This window comes from Pinus tabuliformis, chromosome 7, assembly GCF_031772625.1.
Source record: "Pinus tabuliformis cultivar Carrire ecotype Pingquan chromosome 7, CPIR1, whole genome shotgun sequence".
Classification (NCBI taxonomy): domain Eukaryota; kingdom Viridiplantae; phylum Streptophyta; class Pinopsida; order Pinales; family Pinaceae; genus Pinus; species Pinus tabuliformis.
Genome location: NC_142293.1, coordinates 824761271 through 824784368, shown reverse-complemented (window position 1 = coordinate 824784368; position 23098 = coordinate 824761271). Strand labels below are relative to the sequence as shown.

Here is a 23098-nt window from a genome sequence, read left to right as displayed (position 1 = left end):
AAACCCTGAGAGTGAGAAGATTGAAGAGTAGAGGTTCCGTTACTTCAAATACAAAATTGTAATTAAGTGGTTTATATGCAGTCTTTGGTAGTGTAACATTTGGTGTTGTTGGTTACAAGATTTATGTTCTTAAATAAAAAGTTCTCTCTGGTTATATTTTATCTAAGGCTTCTCACTGGAGTAATCACTGTAATTTGGACCCTAAAAACTATTTTGGACCTATGGCCACAATTGTTGAAGCTCGAAACATAATTGTTGTAGGTTACTAGGTTCCATGGCTTCTATCAGCATTTAAGTGGGTGGGTGGTGGTATATAAATTTGAACTCATGAAGCAGAGGTCTTTTAAGTCTGGTCAGTGGCTTTGGCATCGTCATTAGATATTTACTTGTTGTTGAAATGACATACAAATATGCACAAATTAGGAGAATAAGACAATATTAAAGTCTGTATTGGCTTTCCTACTTTCCCTTGCGCCTTAAGCAAATAAAACACAAAAGAATATCTGTGTTGGATCTGACTCCCATTTTTTCCTATACTTTCTCGAATCCTACCATCTTATTAGTAGGGGTGGCATGCAATTGTCAGTTTGCAGGTTGGGTGATATCTTTCCAAATGGACTTCATTTTAGGATTGATGTTGGTGGGGAATAACACATAATCAGCCATTCATAATAAGATGGTTACATCCCAAGTCCCTGATTGGAGTATGTTGGGATTTTCGAGGGGCCTGTGAGACGTTAGTCTTAAACCATCTGGAGTGTTAGTTGTACCAATTGGCTAGTGAATATTATCCTCCCAATGTTTTTCCTCCCACTTGGTTGACGTTGACAGTCCTAAGGGGTCTATTTTGTCTGCTTGTTGGTATACTTTGTCTCTGTTGGTAGGCGATTGCTATATTTCGGTGTAGTTAATTAGATATTCCCATGCAAAATGCCAATCAAATAACATTTTGATCTAGATTTAAATAGGAATGCAACAAATTACATATATAACCATAAAAACAAAGATGCAGTGGAAATAATACTTTATTTCATGAATGTAAAATACTAAAATATGCTTACAAACAACAATGGAAATAGACCATCTAGGGCGATGATAGCTTATCTTTGAGAAGAGATGTGGCGGCTACATGCCTCTAAACTGTGTTACAATGAGGCTTGAAGGCCTATTTATTGTTGATAAACAATGGAGAACCCTAAACATTCAAAAAACCTAAACCTAGAAGATGAAATGCCAAACTGTGGGCCCCGTTTGGGTAAATTAGTACATCAACTTCCCGGGGTCGTAACTTTGGCATACGATCTCCATTTGCTGTCAGTTTTCCCAAAAAACCTCGTTTAGGGCCTCAAAACGGCTCCAGAAGTTCAAGACCCAAAAAAATAAAAATAGTAAACTATGCTACAATTAAGGAAACTGAAAAGCTGAAAGAAACAATGGTGGGGGTCCAAGTGGACTTGGTAGGTGGCCACCAATATCCACTTGGATCATTCCCACCACCCCCCTAGGAACAAATGGTCCCCATTGTGTTGAGTTCCTCCATGAGATGAGGAAAATTCTACTGAACTTGGTCCCTGGTGAGCCACTTGCCCTAGTGAAGGAGTTGGCCTGCTTTGACAACTCGATACAGTTGGATATTCTACTGGCATGTGTGCTTGATCTGTGTGTCCATGATCCAATCAGTTGCAGCCTGTTCTATGCAATCTGGATTTCACTTTGTTAGTGTGAGCTGTTCTGTAATGTCAGATGTGTCTAGTAATGGTGGAAAGTATGGCTAAAGGCAGTCCACATTGAACACTGGGTGCAGGCCAAGGAATGGGGGAATGCTAATCTCAAATGCATTGTCTCCCACAACCTTGGTAATGGTGTAAGGACCATATTAGAGTAGTCGAAGTTTCCGATAGGCTCCGGTAAGGTGTTCCTTTTGCAAATGCAACCAGACTTTGTCGCCCACCTAAAACTTGTGTGGCACCTGATGGTGATCATGTCGCTGCTTGTACTTGGCATTTGATTTCTCCAAAATGTCATGGACCTGCTGACAAATATGTTGTATGTTCTCAATGAAGCTGGTTTCCTTATCTGTTTCAGACTGAACATGAGCCGAATCTGCGTGAGTAGCTGCAAATGGATGGCCACATCAATGGGACATAATGGTTGGAATCCCAAACCAACCTGAAAAGGGCCGTCGCCAATCAAGTTGTGAAGAGCCTGGTTGTAGCTGTGCTGAACATAGGGGAGGTTCTTGTCCCATGTGCATGGATGCTTTGAGTTGTACATGCACAGAATGTGTACAATCATCTTGTTGACAACCTTTGTCTGGCCATTAGTTTGAGTATGGAAGGCTATGGACTTAGTGAGTTTGGTGTCCAGCATCGACTAGAGACTGGACTAAAATGTACTAAGGAACCTTCTATCCCGATCTGAGATGATAGACTGTGGGATCCCAAAGTGTACCCACACTCGTTCAAAGAATAGTTTAGTATTGGCTTCTACTGTGATGTTCTTCTTGTAGGTCGCCATAATGGCCATCTTCAAGAACCTATCGAAAACCACAAAAACACAATCGTTTCCATGCTTAGTGGAAGGAAGGCCTGACATGTAGTCCATGGAGATGGATTCCCAAGGTCGACTAGGGGTAGGAAGTGGGGTATAGAGGCCTTGCTTCTTGATGGTCAGTTTGGCAATGCACAGGCAGTGCATGATCTGATGTACTTCACGACATCCTGTTGAAGATTCAGCCAATAGAAATACTTTTGCGGTACTGCCACCATTTTCTCGACCTTGAAATGCCCAGCAGCTCGACTGTAGTGTGCTTCCCAAATCATCTTGGCACGCTCGCTTGAAGGAACACAAAGGTGACCCAGGTGGCATAACAGAGCATCCTGGAGGTGAAAATCTGGAACATGCTGACCCTCCAAGAGTGTTTGGTATGTGTGGCCAAATTCTGGGTCGCTTTTGTAGATAAGTGGCCAATCAAATGTCCCGTGCCCACAAGAGTTGAGCACGATGGTTAACGCCATGATCGATGGTCGACTGAGGCAATCTGCAACATTATTGGTGCTGCCCTTATTATACTTGATATTCAAATGGAACTATTGCAGGTATGTGTACCACTTCTGATGGCGATCATTCTGCAATTTCCCTTGGGTCTATATGAACTATAGGGATCGGTGGTCTGTGTGGATGACTGTTTTCTTCCCAAAAATCTAATGTTTCCATTTTCGGCAGGCCTGCACAATGGAATACATATCTTTGTCATAAGTGGGATACTTCGGGACTGTGTCTGAAAGTGTCTCACTTTGATATGCCACTGGATGCTTGTGTTGAGTAAGGACTGCCCTAATAGCATGGTCAGAGGCATCTGTCTCGACCTCAAATGGTTGTTGCAAGTCTGGTAAAGTGAGCACTGGTGCCGTGCAGGGGTGATCTTTCAACTCTGTGAATGCCTTCTGTTGAGATTTATACCAAAAGAATTTTGCTTTCACTCCTCCCTTGGTGAGTTGACTCAAGGGCCAAGTGATATGAGAAAATCACGATAGAAGTTGGCAAGACCTAGAAAGATGCAGAGTTTTGTTAGAGTGGTTGGAGATGGCCAATCCTAAATGATTTGGATCTTGGCTGGATCCACATGCACCCCCTGTTCATCAATAATGTATCCCAGATACTGAACGTGGGTCATGCCAAAAGTGCATTTCTCCAAATTGGCACATAACTTGTGTTGCTACAATGTCTAGAGAACCTCTCGGATGTGGTGGAGGTGCTCTTCCCAACTCTGGCTGAAGATCGGGGTGTCATCCAAGTATACCACTACAAATGAGTTGGTGAATGGTCGCAAGATGTCATCCATTAGCATCATGAAGGTTGCAGGAGCATTCGTCAATTCGAAAGGCATAATCAACCATTCAAAAAGGTCGTCCTTGTCTTTGAAGGTAGTCTTCCACACATCGGAGGGTTCGATTGGTACCTGGTGATATTCTGACTTCAAACCGATCTTGCTGAAATATTTTTCCCCCTTCAGTTGGTCCAGGAGGTCATCAATCCATGGGATCAGGTACCTATTATGGATAGTGATCTTGTTGAGCGCCTGATAGTTAATACAGAGTCTCCAAGTCCCATCCTTCTTTTGTACCAACACGATCGGGCTCCCACAGGGTGATGAACTCGGACAGATGTGACCTTTTTGCAGCAAATCTTGAATCTGCCTCTTGATTTCATCATTCTCTAGAACAAAGCACCGATAGATTGGTACATTGGGTAGCAACACGCCTAGGGTCAGATCAATGGAGTGCTTGACTTGACAGTGCGGAGGAACCCCCGTGGGGGAGGTGATGATGCCCTCGTACTCCTCCATGACCTTGTCCATCTGTAGTTGTCGTGTGCACGGGCCCTATTTGGAGGTCGTGTCCACCATCTTCTTCTTTCCTTGAGGGCATATCATCAGGAAAAAAAAAATCCCGGTTTTGGAAATGAGCTTACTGCATTGTTTTGCAGTAACCAAAGAGATGGCGGTAGGTGGTTCTACCTCCGGTATCTTGTACAACTTATTTCCCAAAGTAACAATAAAAACACGAGGCCTTGATTCATACACAGTATGTTGCTTCCACAAGTATGGATGTCCTAATAATACATCACAAAATTCAAGGGGAGTAATGTCACACAATACCTCATCCGTGAAGGGCTTGATGTTGTATGGAAGGTGACACTGCTGGCTCACGCAAAGATCCCGTCCTTGGTGAAGCCACCCAATGGTGTATGGTTGTGGATATGCTGTGGTCGGTAAGCCTAGTCGCTTCATGACCTCTACCGAAATGAGGTTCTTTTGGCTCCCGCTGTTGATAATGAACTGTAGCAGGGAGCCCTTTACCCACATCTCGGAGTGGAAGAGGTGCTCCTCCTCCTCTAGATCTTTGGGTTCCACCTTCTGGATCTTCATAGTGGCAATGGTGGCGCTGGACTTCACATCGATAATCTAATTCCCTTTGTCATTCCCCTTAGAGTCGGAACATGCATCTGATTCTGAAACCTTTAGCTCGGCCACCAGTGACTGCTTAGCCCGACACTCACTTGTGTTGTGAGTGGAGCTCTTATGGAACTTACACCACTTTCTCGTGTCCTTTTTTGGCTTCACGATGTTGTTCTTTGCTTGCAGCTTTGGCGGGTTGTCTTAGGCTGCCTCGCCTTGGATTTTTCCTTTGTTCTATAGTTTGGGGGCACCTTTCCATTGCTTCAGATTCACAGATCCAAAGTCTCACTTCTTCTGTTTAAACTTTTGCTCGACCTTGACAGCATATCGGTATGCTGTGCCAAGTGAGGGGATGTTCAAGAATTCTATTTCTTCATAGATGTACTTGTATAGGTAGCCGCGGTATTTGAGTACCAAATGCTGCTCTGAATTCTTGATACCTAACTTTGTGTGAAGGGTATGGAAAATATTGGTAAGCTCCAGGACGTCTTGGTCCCTCCCCTGCCACAGCATGGTCCACTTTATGTATTGATCCTGATAGCTTCCGACAGGGTAGTACTGCTCTTTGATGGCATCCTGGAATTAATCCCAAGTGGGTGCGGCTAAAAATAGTGAGCATGTACTTTCATCCTTCAGCTCGCAATAGGTTTCCCACCAGTCCTTCATGTGGGGGGCTGCTTTGAGAAGAGCGAAAATAATATTTTCCCGACTAGAAAAAACATGAACAGAAAAATAACCCTCTAGTAGATTTAACCATTTATCGACGGCATCTGCATCTATCTGACCCTCGAATATGGGGATTTCAAAATTAACTTGTACCTTAAATGGTGTGGCGTTTCCAGAGTAGCTGTTGGAAGTCGATGTGTCGCCCTTGGGTAGCCACTGAAGGAGCTGGGCAAAGTTGTCCATCATCGCGTTCCTTTGTCACTCGAGGGCTTCTTCGAGCAAGATTTTGATAGGATCACTTGCCCCCTCGACTTTCTTTTCATCTGCCATGGGAGGCTGTCGGGATTTGTGAGGTTGGTCATGTAAAGGTTCGACTAGTTCAAGCCCTAACTCCTTATATCCTAGCCTCATTGGGGACATGTAAATAAAAACAGAGAAAAAGCAGACCTCTCTGATACCACTGATCTAGATTTAAATAGGAAGGCAACAAATTACAGAGACAACCATAAACACAAGGATGTAGGAGAAATAATACTTCATTTCTTAATGTAAAATACTGAAATATGCTTGCCAACAACAATGGAAATAAACTGGCTAGGGCGATGGTAGCTTATCTCTGAGAAGAGATGTGGCAACTACATGCCTCTGAACTGTGTTACAATGAGGCTCAAAGGCCTATTTATTGTTGAGAAACAATGGAAAACCCTCAACATCCAAAAACCTAACCCTAGAATATGAAACGCCAAATTGTGGGACCCATTTTGGTAAATTGGTACATCAACTTCCCGGGACCATAACTTTGGCATACGATCTTCGTTTGATGCATACAATATCTTATTAGAAAGATCTATGTGAGAACTACAACTTTGGGAAGAGCAACATCAATCCATGGACTCATGTTGCTCTCAGTTTTCCCAAAAAATGTCGTTTAGGGCCTCAAAATGGCTCTAGAAGTTCAGGACCTGAAAAAATGTTAAAAATAGTAAACTGTGCTACAATTAAAGAAACATAAAAGCTGAAAGAAACAATGGTGGGGGTCCAAGTGGACTTGGTAGGTGGCCACCAATATCTGCCTAAATCACATTTTTCCTTCAAAACTGACAAACACAGTTGCTGAACAAGATTAGCCTATATTTATCTGCATGGAGAGTTAGTCACCTAACGATGATCTAGATTTGGATGTCGATAGACTAATCGAGGTTACAATGGTAGCAAAGAATGAATCGGCTTTAAGAAGCAGAAATAAGAAGTCAAAGAAAGTGAACAATGGGGATCGAGGGGATTACTTTCAAGACCTAGACATAACAGGTGATAGCAGGCCATGAAACTTCAATCCTACAACTAGAATCACATCGGAGTTCAAAATCCCTTCCTTCGAAAATGTACAGGTTGGGTCAGAGTTTCCATAGCATAATCAACATATGCAAAAGAGAAAAATCAGGGACAAAGGCAAGAAACCTATCAAAGTTGTGGAAGAGGTGCAAAAATTGATATTAGGGGTTGATTTATACTAGGAAAACATGGTCAGACTAAGGAAAAGGATGTTGGTGGGATGATGGGAGTTTATCAGAATGAACGGGGTTCAGATAAAAGAATGGATTCAAAAGAGTTGGTCTTCACTTCTTGGATATAGACCAAAGGTCAGTGTGATGGTAAATGGTTGGTTTGGGTTTCATTTCCTAAAGGAGGAAGATGCAATTAAAATTGCGGCATTGCCTTGGGTTACAGAGTGAGGCTTTCTGGTACTACAAAATTGGAAAGTAGGTTTTGATCCTGTGATGTAGGTCCCCAAGAGAAAAATTATTTGGGTGAAATTTCTTGGACTCCCTATAGAACTATGGATGAAGGGAGCGATCCGAGAAATTTCTAGTAAAATTGGAAAATTATATTATGTGGATGAAGGATGTATGGGTCTGCTCAACAATAAAGGCTACATGGTTTCTTGTGGAGGTGGACCTATCGAGTGGGTTACCTACTGTAATCGACATTTATTGGGCTACATTCTCTATCCGTCAACAAGTTGATTACTGGGGAATCCCCTTTAGGTTCCTGGAATGTCATAAAACTGGGAATTTGTTGGTTGACTGTCCCAACCACTATGGGCGAAGAATAGGGGTGATTTTAGGGGCGAATGTTCGCCCTTTGGCGAAATTAAGGGGTTGGCGAAATTAAGGGGTTTTAAATTTTTAGTGGGTGAATATTTTGTATCATAGTACATTTTTACAAATCACCTCAAATAGCCCACCTTATTTTAAGGGAGAGGGTAAAAAAGGTAAATTTAGCCCTTGAAATTAGGAGTTACAACCTTCCATTCGCCCATTTTCAAGAATAGGTTTTATTTAAGTGAATCCATTCGCCCATTTTCAAGAATAGGTTTTATTTAAGTGAATGGGCCAAAGGCCCAAATACCATATTTATAAAAGAGGTATGGTAAATTAATAAAAATATAAATAAATGAAAGGTATGGTAAATAAATAAAGAATTTTTTATATTTACTCCATAAGTCACTTTATATACATGCAAGGGTGTAAACAAATAAAAATATAAGTAAAGTGGAGGTATGGTAAATAAATAAAACGTCTTTTTATACTTACTCAAAAGGTATGGTAAATAAATAAAAATATAAATAAACTAGATGCATGGTAAATAAATAAAACCTCTTTTTATATTTAGTCCATAACCCTCATTCTATTTATGAAGGCTCAAGAAAGAGGTTTTATTTAAGTGAATCCTATGGGCCAAATACCATATTTGTAAAAGAGATATGGTAAATTAATAAAAATATAAATAATATTTAGTCCATAACCCTCATTCTATTTATGAAGGCTCAAGAAAGAGGTTTTATTTAAGTGAATCCTATGGGCCAAATACCATATTTGTAAAAGAGATATGGTAAATTAATAAAAATATAAATAAGTGAGAGGTATGGTAAACAAATAAAACATTTTTTTATATTTACTCCATAAGTCACCTTGTATTTATGAATGGTATGGTAAATTAACAAAAATATAAATAAACAAGAGGTATGGTAAACAAATAAAACATTTTTTTAATATTTACTCCACAAGTCACCTTATATTTATACTATGGGACAAATACCATGGACTACATTGTTATTAATACCATGCAAAAAAACATTATTAACCCTAATATTAGTATTAATAAAAATAAAAATGGCACATGGTATTGACCCATGGTATTCACCAAAATGGCACATGCTATTGACCCATGGTATTCACAAAAATGGCACATGGTATTGACCCATGGTATTCACTTGGAATGTAGCCTATTTAAATGGGGGAATTAAACCAGCATAGATCCATAACCCCCGAGAGGTATCAAATATCGTGATATGCAAACTAGCATAGAGTGAAAAAATATTTGATCCGATCAAGAGTAAAAATGGATGTTGTAATTTAATGTATGTTAAACATTTTAGCTTGGTTAAAATAAAAAATAAAATAAAAATCAACTATTAATTTTATTAATTTTTATAAATTACTAATAATAATTTTTAAGCTCTAGGTTTATGATAACCCATGGTATTCATGTGAGCATAGACTATTTAAAGGGGAAATTCTTTCTGTAATTTTGATTTCAAAAGATATTTTAAAGAAATGCAATGATTTCATTTGTGTATTCACTAAACACAAGATTTTATAATTGAGTAAAATATTCGCCATGCCTGGTGAGAGATTCGCCAAAAAATTATATATACATATCATATTATTGATAAAATCGCCTTCCATTTTTCCTATATACCATGGAGATTCGCCCATTTATTATACATGTAAATTTAGGGGGGGTTCTTAAAATTTTCCCTGGCGAAGAAGATGGATGAAAAATAGGCTTAATCTGGAACAAAGGCTTCCTGCTAGACAAAATACTAAAAGTTCACAAGGTGGATCCCCTCAAACTATGGTGGAGTTGACAATGGAATGTGACCCATCTGATGAGAATCATTTTGGTCCAGGTACAGGGGCAGCCCCTGAAGCATATTTGGAGATAGATACTAGTAACACAACCAATCAGGCCTGTGGAAAATACTCTACCCTTCCAACTCGAACTCCCACAAAGAGGAAGGGCAAAGATATTGAAAAATTGGTAAACGAGTCCAACTGACTCTTTTTACTATATCTAATTTGCAACAGGAAAGACCATGAAGTAAATATATCGCCAATTTCTATAGATGTGAAATTAATGGATTTAGCTAAAAATCCTGGACTTGGCCTGGAACCTATATCAATAAAGAAAAACTTATTCCAAAATGTGGATTCATTGGATGGCAGGGGATTGAAAAATTATCCAAGTCGAAGGAAGAAAAAAATCAACCAAATATAAGAAGCTAATGCCTAGTGTTGAGATCAAATGGATCACTTGATAACACATCTCTCCACGACTTTAGAGCATTCTATCCCGCTTCAAACTCTTCTCCATGAGGATTATGTCCTTGAATATTAGAGGTTGGGATCTTCCCAATAATCAAATCTCTAAAACATTGTATAAAATAAAAAAACCCATCCATAATATTGTTGTAGGAAATAATGATATCTAAAGAGATGGCCCTTGAGACACTGCTTAAAATTTGTCCTTCTTGGTGTGTATGCGTCACAATTTCAAATGCAAGGAAGTTTGTTGGGCTCGCTACAATCTGGGATCTGATATTTTACACCTTCCATGCATTCCGGTTCTGTGCAAGGATTAAATTAATCGGTTACAGTTTAGGAACAATCCATAGATTTTGTATCATGAGCATGTATGGCCCTTACAACAACTGATTTATTTTTTTGGAATTGGTGGATTCCATTGGCATCCTGTACATCCACCTGATGATTGTTTTGGGGACATGAATTTCTCTTTTGGTGTTGGGGAGTGTTCGGGTCATATAGAAGTCTTGAATCCTTTGGCGGGTTTTTTCAAAGATCTCTTTGAACAAAAGGTACTCAAAGATATAGCTCTTGTACCTATATGCCTTACATGGCATAGAGGGTGTACTGGGGAGGAGGGTATAGCGAAGAGGATTGATATATTTTTATTGGATTCAATATGGTATCATAGGATGAATCAAATACAATCTTGGACCCTCTTTTTAGATGTTTCAGATCATGATGCCATAATTTTAGAATGGCATGACGAGCTGGAGAAACTTAAAATACCTTTCAAATTCAACCCTATATGGTTAAGCGACCCAGATTTCCAGGAGTTGGTCCATCACTCTTGGAACTCCCTAATCTCTTTGACCATTGTAAATCCATTATTGCAGATTCGGTTAAAACTCAAGAGACTGAAAAAAATATGTCAAAGCTTGGTTATACAATCGCAAAAAAGAGATCATATGGGAACTGTTATCCACTGAGAATGAAATTGCTCTATTATTTGACCCAATTTCCTCGGGCTACTTTTCTAAGCACCAACAAAAGACCATTCTAAATCTAGTGATGAGGAAGGACAAAATAATCAAGCTACAGGAAGAGGAATGGCATCAAAAAATTCGGTTGTTTTGGATCAAAAGTGGAGATAGGAATACAAATGTTTTTCACAGGGTTGCATCAAAGAGGAAACACCATAACTCCATATGGGCTATAAAAGATGAAGTTGGGAACATCCACAACTCTATCAAAGATTTAGAAAAGGAGGCTCTTAGATATTTCAGAAATCAGTTCAAGGAAGTGGAAGGTGATAATATGGCAGAAAAATTGGAGATGGTCAATAAAGAGGGTGTTGCTTTAATGGATGCTCCAATATTGGATGAGGATTTGTTGCAAACACTTAAGGAAATGGCCAAGGACAAGAGTCCAGGACCCAATGGCTGGCTTGTTGATCTATTCATGTTCTTCTTTAAGTTGATGGGTCCTTATCTTGTCAGCATGGTGTAAGCTACTAGAATTTTTGGGCATTTTCCAAGTGTAATAAACTCCACTTTTGTCAAATTAATTCCCAAAAAAGAAAACTCTCTTTCTTTTGCAGACTATATACCCATATCCTTATGTAATTTGGTTTATAAAATGATTTCTAAGCTCCTTGCTAACATAATAAAAAAGATATTATCTCCACACATTACGTTGGAGCAATTTGGCTTTTTTTCTAATAGGAGAATATAGGATGATGTAGCAATAGTCCAAGAGTGCATACACTCTATCAAAACCAGAAAGTTAAAATCATGCCTTATGAAAATTGATCTCAATCAAGCATATGATTGTGTGGACTGGGAGTTTCTCATCATGATTTTATACAAAGTTGGGTTTACACATAGACATGTCCAATGGATTAAGGCCCTCATATCTATGACATATATGGTGGTACTTATCAATGGTGAACCCACACAATTATTCAAGATCCACCAGGGGCTTCATCAAGGCTATGTGTTGTCACCCCTTCTTTTTATCCTTGTAATGGATGCTTTCAGTAGAGGGATCAAAGCCATGATGAAGGTGGGCTCAACTTCTGGTTGTAATATCTCTAGAAATTGCATATTGTCTCACATCTTTTTTGTGGACGATGTCCTCTACATTGGGGAGGAAAAATATTCTGAATGGGTGTCCTTCCACAAGTTTTTTGAGAAATTTGGCAAAAATGTTGGTTTGTTCATCAACAAAAACAAGAATGAGATTATTTCCAATGAAGTAGACACGGAGGCGATTTTGGAGATTGCTTCATTATTTGGGGTGAAAATACGTCCTATGTCTTTCAGCTTCAAGTAGTTAGGATGCTTCTTAAAACCATGCAAATATAAAATCTAAGATTGGACATGGATTGTAACTAAATTTGAAAAAAAGATGACTTGTTGGGACCATAAATGGCTCTCGCTTAGTGGAAGGGTTATTATGATTAAGGTTGTATTGCAAGGCATTCCAATTTTTTGGATGCACCTTTTCCATATCCCCCATGTATTATCCACAAGGTTAATTCTCTCATTTCAAAGGTTGAAATTCAACCACAGTTTACTACCAGCCAGACCTTCAATCACTAGGCACGCACAAAGTACTCTCCAATTGTAAATCAATGGAAAGGAGTAAATGATACAAAAGGTCATGGAAACAAACAACAATGAATGAGGAATAATGGAAAGAGGCTGACAATTCTAGAGTTGTCCTCTCGTTATGTATAGCATGAGCTTATACTCTCAAGTAGGGCTCAAAAATGATGGCCAGTTTGATATCTTCGAGATTAATTCTTCCCCATCCCCAATCATATCAACATAAGTCAGCTTTCCCTTATGGGTAAATGAGCAATTAAGCATGTGTGAGCTACTACATGTACAAATATGGAAATGTGAGGAGAACAACCACAAGACAACAAAGTTGCAAAGTCTCCAAGGTGATAAAATATAACAATCAAAAGGGACATGCATGACCCGTGTGTTTTCTGCAATTAGATCAACCATACAATGGGGAAAAGATAGTGGATTGATAGAGACACAAACAATTCAGAAAACTACACCTGGTCGAGAACCAAAGTTTGACCTACGGTAAATAGAATGATGACTTATGAATAGACTCATGTTTCATTGTATTGTCTTATTGTTATAGACTATTTGGGCACTGCAACCCCAATCACATATGTCCATAAACCAAGGGCTTCTAAGTCCCTAAAAGTGTTTTTTCATACCCTAAAGGAGAAGGGTCAGCTGATTACATCATCTCCCAGAAGTTTTCCATGAAAAACTAGTCAAAACTGGTCAAAGCAGGACCATACAGACTACCCAGTGCTAAAGGTGCAATGCATCTCACCTGCCACATGAAAAAAAGCATGATCCGTACTGGAAGGCCCTTCTATAGGGTGCGATGAGTGAGAGCAGACAAATGGCACAAGCAGTTTGCTAGGTGGAAACCCATAGAATCTTCTAGAAACTGCTCATTTCACACTTGCCTCTCTGAGTTCGCCCAGGGATGAGTAAGAGATCTAAAATATCCAAGTGGAAATAAGAACTATCAGAGAGATGACACTAATCAAAATCCCAGAAGCTGACTCACCCCTCTGCAAATATCTATAAATGGATCCTTCATCCAAGAGATCCATAGGTGGGAATTTGGTAATTTGCAAAGAGGTGTTGCTGGTTTATCTTTGAAGACATTGTTGGGTGATCTTGCTTTGTGTGAGGTGAAGAGGGCTTTCAAGCTAGGAGGATGGCATTATGAAAGATATCTATGCTTTGATGGCATTATGCTGCTATGAATCTACAGGTGCTCTTTGAAGCTGGACAAGTAAGGAAGCGGTGGCGAGATTCTGTCAAAGGGGAAAGGAAACAAGCAAGGAGCCAAGCGGAAGACTAAGGTTGGTACTCTCTGCTTCTTTCTCATCTCTCTCTCGTGAAGGAAAAAACAAGTAACTTTAATCTGTTTGTTTCTAAGATAGCTACCCATCTTAGTGGGACTAGCAGCTCTTAATAGACACTAGATTTCCCAATAAGAAAATGGCGACTGCGCTGGGGAGCGATTAGTTTGATTTATTGTCTCTATTTGTTTGATTCATAAACCACAGATGGAGCCTGAAGTCAAGCCAGCTAGCCTTCAAGCTGCATTTGCTATGCAAGTAAAAAGTATATCAACACTGCTTCAGTCAATCTCCAGGTTTGTTTATGAACTGAAAAATTGACTTGCAAACATCCTAAGTGCCCTAGAGGTAGCTTGAGTAACCTCATTAGATTAGCCCTATATTTTGTAGTTACTAACTATCATTTGCTCGGCCTAAATCCCTGGACTAAACTGCAAACAGTGACCAAGAACCAAGTTGAAGTCTTGTCCCTGGACCATCACACCCTGTCTTCTTGGCAATCTAGATGCATCGCGCCTCCCGTGTGTAGTAGGTGGGATGCATCCCTGTTTCCCTGTGTTACAGGTGCGATGATCAGACAAGACTAAATCTGCCTCCAGATTTTGGTTTTTTCTTCACCTTCTTCAGTTTTATTTAGGAGTTTTGCTATCTGTGATCAGTAGACCATTGTTGAAACGCCCTTCTTTGCATCATCCAACCTCTATTGTACAAAGAATTGTGAATTCTTTTATGTATTGTGCGCCATTTACAGTTCTCTTTTACAAAGAAGTAGCTTAATCGAACTGTCGTCTTTTGATTTGGAAGTGTCGCAGGTGCCGGTTTTAGTCAAAGAAAAGAATACTTCTCTGTTTGATAGTCAATTACACTATTACTCTTGTATTTGATCTGAATTTATAAGTATTTCAAGTGTCGAAAGAATTTTTCAATTCAAAATCGCAAAGTGTTGTCTTGACTTCCTGTCGTTTTTTGAAAAGAAAATCATTAGTACCATCACTTTGAAAGAAGAAATAATTTAGATTTGTATTTAGCATTCTTTTTGTCATTCACACATTAAGAAAGCGGAAAACAAATAAATTCATGTGAATTTTCATTAGACTACTTGTTGGATCTGATTTAGGATAATGCATCCAGTGTGTGCTCTCTGCTCTATGTTGAAAAGATTTCATTTCTCTTTTCCTTAGTAGCTAGGATTTTCATTGCAAAAAGAAGATTTAACGACTGTTTATCATCTTAGATTGCATTTTAGGAATTGTATATCTACATCACGTGGTGAACCTAAAAGGAAAACCTCTTAAGAAAGATCAACTGTAAAATAAATTTAATGAACATAAAAACACTTTGGAACCTAATGCACAACATTTAGAAGTCTAGGCTAGAGATGTATTCCGGTGTCGTAAAGATTGGTAACTGTTGCTTTCATCGTAGGTTGGGTGATTCCTCCTCTTTGAGACAATAAGTGCCAGTACGGACTTGTGCTCCCACGTACTGTCCAGTATATATTGGGAGATCACAATAGGCTATATCCTTTATCCTTAGGAAGCTGTGTCTGTCGCCCTATCGATCACAATGCACTAAACACAACATTCGGGAAGATTGACTGTCGTACCATAAAAAGTATTCTGCAGTTTTGCGATTGGTTTGGTAATCCCTCTGTCTAGATTTCCAGAGTAGTCTCTTTCATTTCTTTTTAGACTCCTTAAAGGAAAAGGTCCATCTGAGCACTGGTCACTTCAGGCTCATTAAAAATCAAAGGCGACTAGAGCCATCTTTAACTTTTTCTCGACTCTTAAAAATTGAAAAAGAAAGTTGTGTCAAAGTGTCTAAAATTTATTTTAATCGGAATAATGTCACTGTTCCCTCGTTGGTCTTAGGTTGAGAAAATGGAGTCCACCAACCAAGGATTTCCCCTTGGGGGAATTCCTAGTCCTTTCTCCTCTTTCGGAGATGTTCGTGCACCTCATATGGCCACATTATCCCTTCCAGGACTGACAATTGGCCTGCCGGTATGGCTTTTCTCGACCTTTGTCGTCCAAAGCACCGTAATTCCTGAACAATTGAATCATTAACTAGATGATACCAGAATTTCCCCCCAACCTTCTACTTCATTTGTCTCTCCCTCTCCTTCTTCCTCTTCGGTTGGTAAAGATACTAAAAACCAAGTAACCGAGAAGAAGAAGAAGGGGAAGGAGAAGAAGAAGAAGGAGCCAATGGCAAAAAGGGGCAACCGTACATCGTCTAGTAAAAATCCACACATTGCACCATCCAAACCTAAATCTTCATGTGGCATTTGCAAAGGAGACCACTATCACCGAGATTGTCCTTGCATCCCATGGATCCTAAGGGACTAGTCTCCCCGCTTGGACAATCTGGTGTCATCAACCTCTGATGATCATGTTGAAAGTGCACTGTCAACTAGTGAAAGTGAAGTCACCGAACAAAAAGGAAAATATAAATTTCCCTGCAGACTGTGTGAAGGCGATCATGCCCTCCACTGTTGTCCTTTCCTGGACAAAGCTAAAAGAGTCTTGGATAATCGTCCTGTATCACCACAGCGACTCCCTCCTGGGTACAAGAAACTCTTGCCGAATCCATTGCTAGTTGAAAATCTGACTGACCCACCTTTGGAGTCGGTCGAAGCACCTATCATTGATGATAGACCCTTTGAGTCCACATCGGACCAAAGTCAACAAGTCAAAACAACAGTTGGTCCCATCTTGACTTCAGAAGATTTACCTTCAAATGATACAGTCACCGAAGAGAATAAGAACGACACCGTTCAAATTCTTTTCGTAAACACAGACTCCGATGAGAATGGCGCAATTTTCCCATTCCTTTACCGCAAGAAGGAAATTTTTCGGAGTTGTATCTGGCCGTTTATTGAGTCCCACCTCCAAGCAACCTAGTCGTTTCCTTCGATTGGAATCTACTAGGCAGACCTTGTTTACCATCTAATGTACCATTTTGAATCATAGTGCAAACTTACAAAATGGTCATGGTTGGTACGATCATAGATGAAAGGGCTTCTGTGAGTATCCTTTCCTCAACTGCTTGGAAAGTGCTTGGTTCGCCATTGCTTTTGCCTGAGATGCGATACCTAACAAGCGTCGATAAAGGAACCAGTCGGCCATTAGGGATCCTTCCAAGTTTGCCTATAACTTTGAGAAGCAAAACCATTTATCTAAATGTGATGGTAGTCCAAGGACCTTTAGATTACAGTCTACTCCTTGGGTGCGACTACATTTATAGCATGGGAGCCATTGTCTCCTCACTCTTTCGAGTAATGTGTTTTCCACATGAAGGCAGAGTGGTCTAGCTTGTAGACTAGCTTTCATTCCCCGGTTCACACATAGCTAATATTCAAATGCCATCCCTAATAGGTCTTTTTGCACAAATAATGTCTCATCAATCTCCAGTCTGTCCACCTGATGAGCGTGAGTGATTCGGTGGTCAAGACTGAAAACCAGGGGGCATGCACCCTGGCCTTCTTCGATGGGAAAACTTCAGGTATAGGGTAGGTTTCCGTAGAGGATATATGACTGGTCTGACACACCCGTCCATTTAGGAAAATGGGATTAGACCAGAATAAGATACCTATGTTAGAAGGTAGGCCTTTCTTGATAGAACAAATGTTTTGTCTGCAAATTGAAGGGTAACTTTGAAAAGGTAGGTCTTTCCTGATAGAACACATGTTTTGTCTGCAAATTGAAGGGTAACTTTGAAAAGGTAGGCCTTTCCCGATAGAATAAATGTTTTTTCTGCAAATTGAGGGGTAACCTTGGAAACTCTACTTTGCTATATCTGGGGGCGTGCAAATTTTTTGTGTGAAAGTGAAAAGCGACCATTTATTTTCTTAGTTTATAGGTTCTTAACCCTTTAAACTCATAGGATTGGTTGTTCCTAGCTTACATAATAAAAGGAGTCAGAGCATAATTTCGAATGGTGCAAGCTCCCTAAAAAATGAACCTATCGATGAGATATCCTTATTATACGACTGGCACGAGCAGTTTTACGTGAAGTTCAAGCTCATTAAAAATTAAACCTAGCAATGAGCATATGTTCCACCAGAGTTTATGCTCATTAAAAAATGAACCCACCTCTGGTAAATAAACATTGTGAATGCATTATCATCAGCTTTTGAGCCTTAGTCGTGTTCTTACTGTCACCTCCACTCTGTTGTTTCCGATCATTTGCCTCCATTTGATTATTTACCCCTTCTAAGGAACAACTGTGATGAGTGATCCTATTAGCCACCTTTTTACATTGCCATGATTAGAAAGTTTCAAACCTTACCTGGAACCAGCTGCTATCTGAAAACATCACTCATTCCTCAAAAAATGAGTCTCCTTTAAGCTCTTTTCATCTGACTCATAAAATATGAAAATATTGCCGAGCGATTGGCCTCTCTAGCTCATTAAAGTGATTGGAAGTGCTATCCCTCCTCTAGATTTTAATCTTTTTGGACCTGAGGGATTATTACACAAAAAGATCGAGCACTTGTATTGTTCGGCTTGTTAAAACTATCGAAAAGTCATCTCTTTCGCATTGTTTTATACTTTTCAGACTTAAGGGATTATATTACGAAAAAGGAATATTGGAGTCTTCTTTCTGTCTCTTTTCAGACTTTCTAAAATTGAAAAGGACCGAGTTATCCTTGTCGTTAAACTCATTAAAACAATAGTGACAAACTTGTGCATTCAGACAAGAGCGAGTTTCACTGTTGCTAGGCTCGTTAAAACATAGCGACGGGTTTGCCCAAAGGGAAAATTATAGAACAAGAATATGTTATCCTCCTCAAGCTTGACAAAAATAAAGAGGTACTAGTCAGAAATGACTGGGGAAAATTGGGAAGAAAACTTGAAGAAACTTTATTGGTAGCAGGTCGCTCTTGAACATGACACTTTCACTCCATCACCATGATTGAGTCGGGTTGGGTTATTCCGTTCACCGGTCATATCACCATTGGTCCGCCGTACCATCCACTTTTCGGGTTAATGCTACCAATCCATTTCAGTGTCGCCAATTGTTCAAGAGAAGTCCCTTAGAGAATTCACCTACGTAGCTTGTGTCTCATTCGCTACAATACCTTCGCACTTCATTCTCTCATGACCAGCATCCTAAACCTTGTATAATCAGATCATTTTCACCTCTACAAAATCATTTTCTCCGTTCTGTGTCATAGATGTGGGATCCATTAATGCCTTTCTATGACGGGTCACTTCTTGTCAACATTAGCTCATTACCCAAGAAGCTGACCTAGGGACAACCCTTACAGTACTTTGAAGCTTGCATGCCTCAATGGCAAGTTTCTCACTTTCGTTGACAAGTTTACACTAATGGCCTTCGACCAAAATACTTTGCGTGGTGTTCGACATCAACTCATGTATTCACACCACGTGAATTGTACTGCAGTAACTTGAGGGTCATCATCATCATTGGTGATTCCTCTCACAGCTGTTAACAGTTTACATCATTGACTAGTAATCAGGCGATGTCTTTCCATGTTCGACATCAGAACATCTTTTCACATGGATCGACTTATACTTTCGGGCGAAGATTGCATGAGTTTTGAAGACCCCGGATCTAGTTTCATCCATCTGGGTTGTGATATATTCAGGAAAATAAAGACATCAAGTGTACATAATTACTTCACAAATAATCATCCAAACTAAGGGATGATGACTCTACTAGAATCATCAGTCTGCACACAGACGGTTGTCTGTCTTATGTACATGAAAATGAATTTATAAAGCTGAGCATGAGAATTCCTGCCTCAACTAGATCATGAAAATATTATGAAGATAATGTATTGTATTGTATCTTATTACAGGTCACCTTCCAGTGCGAAAAACCTCGAATCCTCATTATAAAGCATCTCACCCGACATCAAAAGATTTACAACCTCATGCTTTAGGGGGCAACTGTTATAGACATATTTGGGCACTGCAACCCCAATCACATATGTCCATAAAACAAGGGCTTCTAAGCCCCTAAAAGTGTTGTTTCATACCCTAAAGGAGCAAGGTCAGCTGATTACATCATCTCCCAAAAGTTTTCCATGAAAAGCTACTCAAAACTGGTCAAAGCAGGACCATACAGACTGCCCAGTGCTAAAGATGCCATGCATCTCACCTGCCACATGAAAAAAGTGTGATGCATACTGGGAAGACCTTCTATAGGGTGCAATGAGCGAGAGTAGACAAATGGCACAAGCAGTTTGCTAGGTGGAAACCCGGAGAATCTTCTAGAAACTGCTCATTTGACACTTGCCTCTCTGAGTTCGCCCAGGATGAGTAAGAGATCTGAAATCTCTAAGTGGAACTGAGAACTATTAGAGAGATGACACTAATCAAAATCCCAGAAGCTGACTCACGCCCCGGCAAATATCTATAAATGGATCCCTCATCCAAGAGATCCATAGGTGGGAATTTGGTAATTTGCAAAGAGGTGTTGTTGGCTTCTCTTTGAAGACATTGTTGGGTGATCTTGCTTTGTGTGAGGTGAAGAGGGCTTTCAAGCTGGAAGGATGGCGCTGGGTCAGACCAAGTGGTTGTAATCCTCTCTTCTACTACTTTTACTAATAAAGCTATTTGCGTTTTCCTCCATATTCTTGTGTATATCTGAATATTGTGTTGTTATATGCATTTGTATGGTCAATATATATCTTATCCTATATTGTTTACAGTGAAATATCTCTATGCTTTGATGGTATTATGCTGCTGTGAATCTAAGGTTGGTACTCTCTGCTTCTTTCTCATCTCTCTCTTGTAAAGGAAAAAAAATGTAATTTTAATCTGTTTGTTTCTAAGATAGCTACCCATCTTAGTGGGACTAGCAGCTCTGCATAGACACTAGATTTCCCGATAACACTTATGTAGAAATTTTGTCAAATAAATATATCTACTCTGAAGGACATGAATATTAGAGTGTATGTGACTAGAATTTTACTTGATTTTTATTTTAATTGTCAATGAAATAGATATGATGTCTTCAAAATTTCCAATTCCTTTGATGCATCTTCTAAGTCTCTTTCTATTTGCTTGTCACTACAATAAAATAATATCAAGGAAGACATCTCCACCATATCGTATATTATTGCACAATGAAAATTATAACAAACTGGAGTATGATGTGCAATTTTTGATGGGGGTTATGCCAGGAAAGACCCTTGATACTGTTGTTAATATCTTGCCAAAATCCCACTATAATGGCCTCGCATTCATAGTTATTTGTGCTCAGGTTGATGCTAAAGAACACTGTACACAACTTCAAGGAAATGACTTAGTTCCATTGAGCCTGCCAATGATGGTTGTTGAAGATTTCAGTGATATTGACTAGTCAAGAGAAATGCATACTATGATTAGGGTAGAGTTATAGGTATGCACATCAATGTTAGTCATATAAGTACAATATGTAAAATTAACTATAGGAATCTTAGAATGCAGTCCCTTGAAAATGGAATGCTAATACCTCTATAATTCTGAATGCACATCTATAGCTCTCTGTAAACGGAATGAACCAAAGCAAAGGGATCATGGTACTTGTGGTAGTTCGGGAACTTGTATTATGAAGGAAATGATAGAGAGAATTTTCTGTCTTCTTTTAGTTTGCATGGCTAAATTTTTTGTAGTGCATATCCTTGTCTGCAATTCATGGAAACTTGTCTTTAGTTGTATTTTCTAAATTGCAAGATAATTCTTTTCCCTTGCAGATCATTTTGGTGACTTGGTCAAGTGCCTGTGAAAAAATCTTACTTCTATGATTTTATCTAGTCAATCATTCCACACTTTTATGTTGCTTTGCACCTTTAATGAGGTTGAAGGGGAAAACATAATCTAAAAAGCTTTGTAGGTAAAAGAGACATATATTTTGTATGTATTTCTCTTGTTTTGATGATTTGATATGTAGGTTTCTCTTGTTGTAGATTATGTTATCTATAGCCTGAAGAGTAATTATGTTAACATCACATGATTTTGAGGGGTTAAATGTCTTAACACATTTCACATATTTGTCAAAGTGGATATGCCCACTGTGGTAATAGTTGCAATTATCTTGGACATCACAAAGATGACAACTATGAGCCAAAGAAGGCCACAAGGAACAACACAAGGTATGGCACTAAAGCCGCTAAGGATGTTAATTCTACACTGAGGAAAGATACGATCACATCCACCTGGGGTTATGCACTCTGAAGCCAACTTATAAATTGGAAAGGCTCTAGCAAAACACATTCATGTATGGTTGTAACACCCCCTTACTGATATCTAAGTATCTCGGAACCTATTGCTTGCAATGCTCGAACCTCAAACATAGAAAACATTCATGAGTACTGCGTGAGTTAGACAATGAGGATAAATGAATAACTTTTGCAAACATTTAAGGCATATGTCATAAAATGTTTCTAACAAGGAACTATTGATAAGCATCCACAACCATCCACAACCTAGTACATCTAAACAGAGTTTTTGCTCGAAACTAGTATAATTGTGTTATGAAACCAGCCCACAAAAAGATAGAAAAGATAGATCAATGCCTTATAATTCAGCCTCTTCGAGGAGGTAACCTCCTTTACATTAAACAAATGAAAAATTCTTTGATGATACAAATGACAAAACCTCCTTTCTATATATAGGAGTCTAAGGGGTCATAACATAACCCAACCGACCTAACAATAACAATATAAAGGCACAAAAATAACAATAGTGGGATTCTATGGGGCACAATAATAACAATAAGGGATACAATGACAATAGTAATGGGGGAATCACTAGTATTATAGGGACCTAACGTTCCCCTGTCCTTCAAAAAAGTGTTGTCCTCAATGCTTGAGTAGCTTTGGGTGATTTTGTATAAAATTCTCATCCTCCCAGGTGGAATCTTCAACGGGTAAGTTCTTCCACTTGATGAGATACTCTGAAATTGATCGATTTCGTAGCTGTCGAGTTCTTATTTCATTGACTGCTTCAGGTTCCAATATGATTTTTCCTTCCTCATAAAGTTTTGGAAATACTATTTGAACTAGAATCTTGTCACCTATAACCTTCTTTAAGCATGAAACATGGAAAACTGGGTGCACTCGAGAAGCTGCAGGAAGATTCAAATTGTATGCCATAGTACCTAGTTTTTGCAACACCTTGTACAGACCATAATACTTTGGTTATAATTTATTATCCTTCTTAGCTTGCTTGAGGGACATTTGTT

The 23098-nt window shown here is 39.2% G+C and overlaps 1 pseudogene; it reads left to right on the top strand.

The window, feature by feature from the left end:
- The first annotated feature begins 12769 nt into the window (after positions 1-12769).
- LOC149250158 (ATP-dependent Clp protease adapter protein CLPS1, chloroplastic-like) lies at positions 12770-21213 on the top strand (annotated as a pseudogene).
- Positions 21214-23098: the final 1885 nt, after the last annotated feature.